Below are 12,478 nucleotides of genomic sequence, written 5' to 3' on the forward strand. Positions count from 1 at the left end.
TTTGGGGCCATGTGACTCCTGGACAGGTCACACAGTGGTGCAAGCATATCATGCTACCTACAACATGTCAGGTACATGTGGCATTACACAGTCCTCAGTCATGTGGCCCCTCATGTTCACTATTTGCTTACATACACAACATGCTGTCATGGAGTACAGTCCATGCCTACATATCCCACATCTACATACCTGGCAGCATTCTAGCTCCACCAGCTCATACTGCTAACAACCATACAGGTGTCGGTGTGGCAGATATATTGTGTAGATGTCATTGCGTCAGATACATCACACATAGTGCATACACATCACCTTTGCATAGCGACAGTCATCCACTGGGTATCACATGGATACTGTCCCTATACATGCATATCACATTGTACATGGTTGCTGTACACACATGCCCCACATGGTGCTGTGGTTGCCATATTCCACTGTGGCGTGGGTACACATCTGCAGGGCCACACATATCTGGACTATATGTGTTACTGGTACATTGGTAGCCTTTGTACCTGTGCCATACACACATCTACACACGGGCAGGGTTACAATAACACATTCGTGGTGTACCTTCCACAACGGCTACAACTTTACATGTCACGGTATAATCATGCCATGATGTATACCAGGCTCAGACAGTTTACATATGCAGATGACAGACGGGGAACACATCTGTACTCATCTGCATACCACTTACACAGGGGTGTCATCTACTCTGCCATGGGCCATGTTCTCCGCATTACTGATGCATGTAGTACTCCTACATGGCATTTGCAGTGGGCGGGGTGAATGGAGCGCTCCTGCATATGTGCACACATGCCACATTGCTCAGCCTGGGCTTCTGTGTGACCTCCGCAGACTAGACACACACCATGCTGTGGGACATAGGTCCTGTGCACATCCCACAGGGACACACTGTGGCACTGGTCATGTGATAGCTCCCTTGCTGATAGGGTGACACATACACATGGTACCACCACAGCGGCAGTACTGTGTAGACATGCAGTTGACATCCACCTCTGCTGTTCAGTGGACACTACCATGGGGGGGTGACACTACTGTGTACATTGCACATGTGTTTACACACGGACCTGCCAGACGGCATTGTTGCACACATTGCACCTGCTACAGATCATTTGGACATGGTTACTTGCTGTTCCTTCCATTTCGCGTGGCTATTCTGCTACTACTCTGTCCCATATGTGCAGGCCATACATATCCTGTTAATGTACATAACACTAGGCCATACCTCCATCATGCATGCTATGCCTGTGATACTGTGTATGATGTCTGAACATATCCATCATGACAGCTTTACATTACACATACTTGACATAGTCACCCCTACTGCGAGGCATACGTGCACGTCGTGCGCACATTCCGTATGACATCGACGGTATATGCCCATACACATGTGTGCTGTGACACTATACATACATGTCCTATCCCCTGCTGTGGCACTTCATTGTTGGACATCCACTGCCAGCATTGGTGCGGGTGGTGGCATTGTTCTGTGTTTTAAATCCCTATGGCAGCCCTTGGGTTATCCCGCCTGTGTACATGATGTCCCACTGCTGTGCACACGGTGTCCACAGTCGTTGGTATGCTCCGCGGGTTAGCACTACATAACCACCTTTCACCACTCTCTGCTTTATGGACAGGTATCTTTACTTACAAACACTGTTCACATACAGTGCAGATTCGTCATACATATCATGCGTTACACACCAGTACATCTCGTGTGTTCTACATACCTTTTCTGTGTGGTTTTCCTTATTCCTTTGGAATCTCGCTGGTTACAACAAAACAGTTGGTTTCACAATAAAGTGTTTGTTCGGTATGAACATACAGTTTGAATATCCTGGGAGTCTTCCTTATATCCGTCGTCACCTGCGGCATGTGGGTTCATCACGCCAATAGCTGTTCCTCAGTGTGTACTTATGCGCATATCACCGGTGCATCTCCTCCATTAAATGCAGTGCAGCGGAACTAGGGCATGGTTCATTCCTCGTCTGGGCGTTGGTTATTTGCACTACCTTCGTGGGGATGGTATGTATTGTGTTATGTTATGTGTGACTGCAGCCGCTATGTGTGGTGTCAGGTACATTTTGCTGTGGTGTTAGCTGTGGATTGTGTGTGTTGAGTATGGTATTATGTTCGACATGTGGGTGTCCATGTCCTGGCGGCGTCTGTCGATGGCGTTGTGCATTCGGATGTGTAACATAGCTCTTGTATTCCTGTACACAACGGATGCAGGTATGCATCCGCTGCTGATAGTGTTTCCCACGCGGGTTGTTGCGGGTATGCCGCTGTCACTGACTGCCTGTATGTTTATGCTGCTATTTTAGCTTGTATCCCTTTGATATGTGCGATGGGGTATATCGGCGGCTGTGGGTGACGGGTACGGGTTGTGGGCCTTGCATTTATACATACATGGTATGCTTGTGTGTGTGCTCCATCCCTGCTTGGGGAGCTGCAGGTTACCTGTCTGTTGTTCTAGGAGTGTTGGTTTTGTTGATGTCGTCTGGTGTCGGTATCGCCTGCATGTGTGCTTCCTGCATGTATTCCTCCGTCACATCGGTAGTATATCTGCAGATGTTCGTACGTGCCTACTATCCCTTGGCATTTTGTCACGGATAGTTACGGTGATTGTGGTCCTGTACTTGGGACGGCCTGTATGCTACCGGTTGCCACCTATTCGGGTGGCATTTGCTTGATTAACACTCGTGGAACACACAGCGGTATTTACGGGACGGTACGTGGCCGCGATCGGTGCCGGGGTAGCACATACGTATTTCCGCGGTACATGACTGATGCTGTGTAATGTTGCCGACGTATCGTGTTGGCATTACCATATCGGCGCCATACATACGGTCATGGTTTGTACATGCGTCCTTTGCATCTCATGTTGGCTATAGTCCTGTGGTACATTCTGGGACATTTCCGCTTTGCATCGTTTTACGTCGCCACGCGCCTAGCCACTGAGGAGCTCTCAGTACTTCTTTGTGGGTACTGCTGTACATACGCCTGTGGTTCCTATACTGTATGCCTATGCATGTTATTCCACTCCGCCTGTCACATGTCACCTACATACACATTTTACAGTGGCACACACATTACACCCGCACAGCGGAACACACGACACCCTCACCTCATACATACACATACTGCCACTTTTGCAGGGACGGTTGCACACAGTACCTACGTTGACCGCATCGCCGGCGGCGGTGTCTACCTCCGCACTCATATCCTAAGAATATGACCCGCACATGTCCTGTTACTGTACCGTGGCCTGGCGATCATCCCAACTCGCGAATATGCATTGAGGTAGGTTGACCTTTCCATGGGTGGCGTTCCCTGCTCTGTCCACCCTCCCAGATAGTCGGGTTGTCGTTCACTATGTTTACTATGTGGAGATTTCGCGTCTTACTTCTCTGTCACCTTGCATCCCTGGGATTCCCTATTTAACCTGTTGTACTTTATATCTGTGTATGTGTACATATATTTCTACATGTGTAATGATATCTATCTCCATATCTGTGTATGCACATATGTACATATGTAGTCACCTTGCGCCGAACGTGGCAGCATACGGCTACGCCGTCTGCTGTAGTACCCGCGTGTGGTTGAGGTGTTGGCGTTCCTTGCTCCACTGGCTGTTGGGTGTGCAGTGTTTGGGTGCTGCCTATGTTGGAGTCACACATAGGACCGCCCATACGGTACACATTACGGGCGGCCATGTTTGTGTGCCGTCCATTTCACTGTGTGTGCAGATAGGGAGGTGTCAGTCCATGGGGCCTACACTGTCAGAGTATGTGCTATACGTTCCCTCTTTGCCAAGGCATAGGCATATTGGGTACGCCTCCGTCTACCTACTGGGGCTGGCACAGTGTGTTCTTGGCGCTGAACGCTCTGTGCCTGTGCTTGCCTTGGCAGTTGTGGCGGGCTTGGTGGCCCTACACCATTATGTCCCTGCAGCAGCTGTTTCCGCAGGATCATATTATGTAGCATAGCACATACTATGAATATGTGGGCACATGTGCCTGGAGAGTACTGCAAGGCTCCACGGATGTATCCAAGCACCGGAACCGTGATTTCAACATCCCAAACACACGCTCTATGATTATTCTGGTTTGTGCGTGTGCCTCATTATGGCGTTCTTGCATGTGTGTGTGTGTGCATTTCTGATGGGTGTCATCATCCACGGCTCCAGTGCATAGCCAGCATCCCCCACAAGGTGACCTTGTGTGATGTCCCCCCTGGCGAATACCTGATACAGCTGTGAGGCATGCCAGATATGGGAGTTGTGGTAGCTTCCAGGGCTGCCAGCACACACATCCATGATAATGCCCTGCGCATTGCACACGACCTGGCAATTGATGGAGGGGTATCCCTTGCAGTTTATGTAGCGTCTACCCTGCTCCCCGGGTGGTGACTTGATTTCTATGTGCGTACAGTCTATCGCAGTACCTCCGGGTATTGTGCCACACGGTGGAAGTGGCGCATATTGCTAGCCAACTCCTCCTGAGATCTGGGGAAGTATATATACTCATGGGCATGTCGTAACATGGCATCCAGGAACTGGTGTAGTACCCTGGATGCTGATGCCTGTGAGATGCCCATTATATCCCCGGTTGGCCTTTGAAAGGTACCTGTAGCCAGTATTCGCAAGCTTACACATACCTTTGTGTCCACTGGGATGGGCTCCCCTCTGTTGTCTCTTGTTCTCAGGCATGGCCGGCACAGCTCCACTATTTGCTGTAACGTGTCCCTGTCCACCCTGTAACGCTCTACTATCTCCAGGTCTTGCAGCCCCTGGTAGGTCACCCTTGGTCTGAACACTCTCCTTCTCCTCTGAGGCCTATGGTAGTTGTCGGCACCCTCCTCCGCAACTCTGTCTGTCTCTGACACATGCCGATGCATCACGGCCACGGCAGCACCCAACATATACATGTTAAAAGTTCCCCGTGTGTTTACACCCTACAGTGCGGCGTTTGGGAAAACGCGCTGTGTGTTGTGTGCATTCACACTTTATACTGTTGTGCTGTACACCCGGTGATGTCATTGGGTGTGTCTGTGCAGCCGTATCTGTGGATTATCTTCCGTGTTTTACCGTTGCAACTGTGATGCTGTTGCCTTTGGTGTTACATTACACTTGCCTGCATTGGCTTAGCTTTGCACCTTACCTTACTGTTTCTGCACGTTGCACCTACTATTGCCTGGAGTGCATCCTGCAGGCACATGGCATATCATGCATTTTGTCTGACGCCGCCGTTATGCTACCTCTGTACTTGGCTGTGCTATTTCGGTTCTTTGCTCTTTGCATTTCTGCTACATCCCCTACTGTCTTTGCATTCATATGCCTCCCCTTTCTCGTTTTGCAGGAGTCTGCATGCAGAGTTGTCAGCTGCCGCCAATTGCCCTTCCTGGATTGATTGGTGTTGATTGCTCATTACGACTCCAATTACACTGCTTCCGCATTTCCTCATATTCTCCGCATCACCTTCCTGTATCCGTGGTTGTTGATGGGGCGGCCGTCACATGACTGGGTTGGGGAACGTAGTCATCCTCGTGTACATGCATCTGTGCGCGCATTGTGTACTCTCAGTGCATCTATTTCCTCACACGCCGGTCCTGCTGCTGTGATGTGCATTATACAGCCCATGTTTGCTGGGCTCCAATGTGCTTCCTCCTACAGTGGCACACCCCTCTGCGATTGACATGTATTCCCTGTAGGCCACTCCTCGGTGTATTACCGCTGTGCCGTTTGCTCCAGCCTTACACCGGCGGAGGTTTTGCGATTCAGTATTATCTGCCTCATTTGCATGGCATTGACTACTAATACATGGTTACGGCGCCGAACACTGCCGCCACTCCTTGGCAACCCTTGCGCTGTGGTTGAGGCTTTCCATACATACTATGGTGTGTAGTGGCTGTGAAGCTGATGTGTATTATACTGCTCTTTTAGGACATTGTCATATTATTTCATTGTTTCGCACCTTCTGTGCACATGTCCGGGGGTTCTGCTGTGGTTTCTGCGGACATACCATTTATGTCATTATTTACATTTTGTGCATGTTTTCTTTGGACATTCTCGGTGCCTTTCGCCATTGGCATATTGCACCTGTATGATACCTGACGTTGACAGCCTTCCATTACTCCTAGGTCATGTTTGGGTAAATGTAAACCGTTTTTTTTTGGTTTACATTGCCGTGCCCTTATTCTACGCCTGCACCACTTCGTGGATCGCTATTTGCCTTCATTTGCATGGTGCAACACCGCACAAGGTGTGTTTAGCATACCTACGCCGGGGGCGGCGCAGGTCCGGCGCACGCCGGTAGTGCATGTGGAATTGGTTTGTACCTGAATCGCTCGGTGGCCATATTTGGCGTTGTAACGCCAACGCTATGCGTGCGCCTGGCGCAAGGTTCATGAATCCCGGGGAATGTCTTTCTGTAAATGTTACTCCTTCAAGGTTTCAGGCCTGCTTGAATACAATAGCTGGTTCAGTTTTGTAATACACTTCTTTGTTCTTCTTGCAACATTCTTCCAACAGCTGCATCTTATCTTGATAACATTTACAAGGCCAATTGTCCCAAAGGAAGGAGAAGAAGATTTTCAATGCTTTATACATTTAATTTCCTGACCCAGCAGATAATCATTAGTGAAAAACATAAGCTTGCTGAGCTGGCTACTGCCAGGGTCAGAGTTCAAATACACTGCAATTCCAAAGCTTCAAGCAGTTACATGTAAAATCATTCTTATTGCCATATTAATAATAGAATAAAATGCATTATACACTATTTGCTTTTTAACTAGCACTTTATATATGCTCAAATACATATTTTTCTAACACACTAGCTCCTCCTATTACTCATCCTCGGCTTCCTTTCCTTACCTCTCACCCTCTTATCTCTCTCTCGTTTCATTTTCTACTTTCCCGCTAATCACTTACGCCTCCCCCTGCACCCCTACCCCCTTCTACACCTTATAAGTATACCCCTCCTCTGTTGCCACCATCTCTCTTCTTCCTCCCCTCACCTGGCTGTTGAGCGTCCTGCTCCTGTTGCTGGAACTAGTAGGTGTATCGTCGATTTGTTTGTATTGTTCTGTTTTTTTTTACTTCTGAGATGCATTCCTAATTATTTAACCCCACTGACTGCATTGTTATTTAACCTGTACTGCTATAAGTTGTTATGATAGCGCCTTACAAGCGCTGACTGCATTGTTATTTAACCTGTACTGTTAAAGGTTCTTATGATAGCGCCTAACAAGCATTGACTGCATTGTTATTTAACCTGTACTGTTAAAGGTTCTTCTGATAGCGCCTTACAAGCGCTCGCAGCTGCTTCTCGTAATGATTTTTTCTGTTATGTATTTTTGGATTTACGAGCTTAACTGTCGACATAAACCCCAGCTAGCCTAGCCTTGGCGGTAGTTACTGTTTAATGTTAGTGACTGTTTCTTTTTTGTCTTTTTATCCCTGGGTTGGTATACCCGCCATTACTTTACATGCAAATCTCCAGTTAGTGTCTTAGTTGGCGCTTAAGCTGTTAATGCTAGTGCTTACAAAGCGCCTGTACTCACTGATAGCTGTACCTATTTTTTATATTTGGTTTGGAGTTTTGAAGGCAACCCCGCCTAATAGACTCCTTGTTTGCCTCCTACACTGTTCAATGTTTGAACGCTGTCTGTTGTGACCCTCTGCTAATCTGTTTGGGGTTCTGAAACTAACCTTGGCAGCAAGTCTCCCTCTTTACTACGCATTTAATTATCTGATGCAAAATATATGGATTTAGTAAACTACACAACATTATATTTGCTGTTATACAAATTGTAAATGAGGTACATTTAAGACTGCATTTCTACGATAGCTGTTAATTATATTAGTAATGCTTAGAGTTACTACTTAAATATGCCTGCATCTGCAACTGATGTTTCTCTCTTGTGTGCTAAGCATTGACCATGATTCATTTATTGACAGTTTGTATTACTAAATGTCCTCCTGTTGTAAACTGATCCATTTCAGTCAACTAGTTCAAATGCTATTTTGTTAATAGTGACCAGACTTATTTAACTGTGATTGTATAACTACTTTTTCAACTGTACCTTTCTTCTTAGAAGACTTCTACCTTCTCCCTCTCCCTAACTTATTATTTTCCCTTTTTATTTTACCAGCATTGTGTACCTGAGTGTCCCAGCAACATTTTATCTGCTTGCACCCCTCTGAAAGCCTCGGAACTGTAGGGCACCACAGAAAAAAAACCCTCATATCTTCCTGAAAAGTGTGTCTTATATAAGGCTTTGAAATTAATTATTCATATTAACTCAACGTTAATATTTGTATGTTAATTCTTCTAAATTACGTTTATATAATATCTAGTCCGGGCCAACTGAGCAGGCAGATCAGCCAGCAGCCAAACCCCTCCTCTAGCCTTCAACCTGTACTTCGACAGTCTTACCCCCTGCATTGCCTACTCCTTCTCATTCGCTTCCCCGTCTCACTCTCCACTAGATAAAGCATTGCCATACCAAGAGTGGCCACCAGGTGGCAATTCATAACCCAACCCTGCACTGTACTTTTTCTCCTGAGCGGTGTCTGTACCTGTAGAAATAATACCCCCTCCACTTTTATTTTCCTATGCCACCCCTGTAAACTTCCTGTTGAAACCCCCCATTTCACTCTCTTCTCAGTCTTCTATACAGTTATTTTCCACCTTATCTCCTGCACCAGGCACCCTATCAGCGACTAACAGTCTTGCATCCTGCCATTCTTCCCCACTATCTCTGTATACTATCCACCTTTTTCCAGCCTTCACACTTACCTGTTGTCTGTCTCTCAATTGTTGGCTGTCTCTCAATTTTCCTGATTGTCTTACTCCACATTCTGCTCTTTTCTCTCTGTTACATTGCTTTTCTGATAGCTATCCTACCCCTTACTCTCCTCCCTCATCCTGCCTCCAATTAGCTACTTTCTACTGCCGCTGTAGTTGTTCTCCTATTTACTTCCCCATTATCTGAAAATTTACCTCATTATCCCTCTTATTCTCTTTCTGTCCTTTTGCACTAGCTCCTCCTATTACTCAACCTCGGCTTCCTTTCCTTACCTCTCACCCTCTTATCTCTCTCGCGTTTCTTTTTCTACTTTCCAGCTAATCACTTACTCCTCCCCCTGCACCCCTACCCCCTTCTACACCTTATAAGTATACCCCTCCTCTGTTGCCACCATCTTTCTTCTTCCTCCCCTCACCTGGCTGCTGAGCGTCCTGCTCCTGTTGCTGGAACTAGTAAGTGTATCATCAATTTGTTTGTATTGTTCTGTTTTTTTTACTTCTGAGATGCATTCCTAATTATTTAACACCACTGACTGCATTGTTGTTTAACCTGTACTGTTATAAGTTCTTATGCTAGCGCCTTACAAGCGCTCGTCACTGCTTCTTGTAATGATTTTTTTCTGTTATGTATTTTTGGATTTATGAGCTTAACTATCGACATAACCCCCAGCTAGCCTATCCTTGGCGGTAGTTACTGTTTAATGTTAGCGACTGTTTCTTTTTGTCTTTTTATCCCAGGGTTGGTATTCCTGCCATTACTTTACATGCAAATCTCCAGTTAGTGTCTTAGTTGGCGTTTAAGCTGTTAATGCTAGTGCATACAAAGCGCCTGTACTCACTGATAGCTGTACCTATTTTTTTGTATTTGGTTTGGCGTTTTGAAGGCAGCCCCACCTAATAGACTCTTTGTTTGCCTCCTATACTGTTCAATGTTTAAACACTGTCTGTTGTGACCCTCTGCTAACATGTTTGGGGTCCTGAAACTAACCTTGGCAGAAAGTCTCCCTCTTTGCTACGCATTTAATTATCTGATGCAAAATATATGGATTTAGTGAACTACACAACATTATATTTGCTGTGATACAAATTGTAAATGAGGTACATTTAAGAGTGCATTTCTACGATAGCTGTTAATTATATTAATAATGCTTAGAATTACTACTTAAATATGCCTGTATCTGCAACTGATGTTTCTCTCTTGTGTGCTAAGCATTGAACATGATACATTTATTGACACTTTGTATTACTAAATGTCCTCCTGTTGTAAACTGATACATTTCAGTCTACTAGTTCAAATGCTATTTTGTTAATAGTGATCAGACTTATTTAACTGTGATTGTATAACTACTTTTTCAACTCTACCTTTCTTCTTAGAAGACTTCTAAATTCTCCCTCTCCCTACTTATTTTTTTTCCCTCCCTCTCCCTACTTATTTTTTTTCCTTTTTTATTTTACCAGCATTGTGTACCTGAGTGTCCCAGCAACATTTTATCTGCTTGCACCCCTCTGAAACCCTTGGAACTGTAGGGCACCACAGAAAAAAAACCCTCATATCTTCCTGAAAAGTGTGTCCTATATAAGGCTTTGAAAGTATGTATTCATATTAACTCAACATTAATATATGTATGTTAATTCTTCTAAATTACGTTTATATAATATCTAGTCCAGGCCAACTGAGCAGGCAGGTCAGCCAGCAGCCAAACCCCTCCTCCAGCCCTCAACCTGCATTTCCACAGTTTTGCCCCCTGCATTGCCTACTCCTTCTCATTCCCTTCCCCATCTCACTCTCCACTAGATAAAGCATTGCCATACCAAGAGTGCCCACCAGGTGGCGCTTCATAACCCAACCCTGCACAGTACTTTTTCTCCTGAGCGGTCTCTGTACCTGTAGAAATAATACCCCCTCCACTTTTATTTTCCTATGCCACCCCTGTAAACTTCCTGTTGAAACCCCCCATTTCACTCTCTTCTCAGTCTTCTATACAGTTATTTTCCACCTTATCTCCTGCACCAGGCACCCTATCAGCGACTAACAGTCTTGCATCCTGCCATTCTTCCCCACTATCTCTTTATACTATCCACCTTTTTCCAACCTTCACACTTACCTGTTGGCTGTCTCTCAATTGTTGGCTGTCTCTAAGTTTTCCTGATTGTCTTACTCCACATTCTGCTCTTTTGTCTCTACCCACTCCGTTCGCCCTGCGGGCTCACTCTGCTCCCCTACCCTACCCCCAATTCTCACCCACCCCACTACCTCTAGGTTTATACCCACTTAGCCACACCTACTTCCTCTGCACCTACCAAACTCCACCCCTTCCTCCTCCTATGCCCTCCTCTATTCATACCACACCCACATCACCTTTCCCCACCTCCTTACTCAACTCCTATATTGCCTACTAAAACCACATCATGTCTGTAAAATATCCCTTTCATTCCAACTACTACTCCTTCTAAACCTTATCCTTATCTACAATCCCACCCAGCCTTACCTTTTCAACCACACCCTACTCCTACATACAACCTACCCTCTCCACATATCACACACCTACTATACCAACTCCATCTCTCCTGAAGTTTATCCCTCCAACCACATCCTGTGGTTTCATTACAAACCAATCCCTTCTCATAACACCTGTACACACACTTTCCACCCTATCTCCTCCACTTATCCCCTAACCTACACCTCTCAACCAAAACAACTCAAATACCTATACTACATAACTCAGCTCCTAACTTCCATACTATTATCCGGTGATATACACCCCAACCCAGGCCCAAAACTCTCATCCTCAAATTCTAAATCCATCCTATTTGCATCCCTTAATGCACAAAGCATAACTAACAAAATTCCAAATCTACATGCATGGCTATTTCACAACAAACCAGGCATCCTAGCCATTTCTTAAACCTGGCTAAAACCACACATAAAAGACTCAGAGATAGTACCACTTAACTACTCAATCATCAGATTAGACAGAAGCTATAAAAAGGGTGGTGGAGTAGTGCTACTCTACTCATCCTCTCTATGTATAACACCCTATAATAAAGCCATCCCCCAGTTCCATAATGCAGAATTAATACTGGCCCATCTCTAGCTGAACAAACACAAATATATATACATTGTCTCTCTTTACATTCCCCCAGGAGACAATATACCAATACTTGAAGAAATACTCTCCTGGCTCTCAACAAACATTAATAATGAAACTATAATCATGGGAGATACCAATATTAACTGGTCCTCAATTCAGTCCCCAACTCACTCCCTTAACATCAGCCTATACAACTACTCTCAACTCATCAACTCCATCACTAGACCATGCAAAGACTTCACCAGTGGCAACATCCTAGATTGGATTCTAGTCTCCCACCCTCACTACTACCCAGACTGCGGAACCATACCTGACTTCCTCAGTGACCACCTTCCTATCTTCACTAGACATCTTCCTTCTCCCTTACAAGTCACTCATAATTACATTACTACCCGTTGCCATAAAAACTTTAACTCTGAAGCTTTCTGCAACTCCCTACAAACACTTAACTGGTACCCCTTAAAAACTCTACCCCTTGAAGATGCAAACACTCACTTTAACACCACATTCTTAAACCTTCTAGATACCCATGCTCCTTTAAAAACCAAAAGAATA

This window comes from Protopterus annectens, chromosome 1.part0 (assembly GCF_019279795.1).
Source record: "Protopterus annectens isolate FY-2018-M chromosome 1.part0, PAN1.0, whole genome shotgun sequence".
Lineage (NCBI taxonomy): Eukaryota > Metazoa > Chordata > Ceratodontiformes > Protopteridae > Protopterus > Protopterus annectens.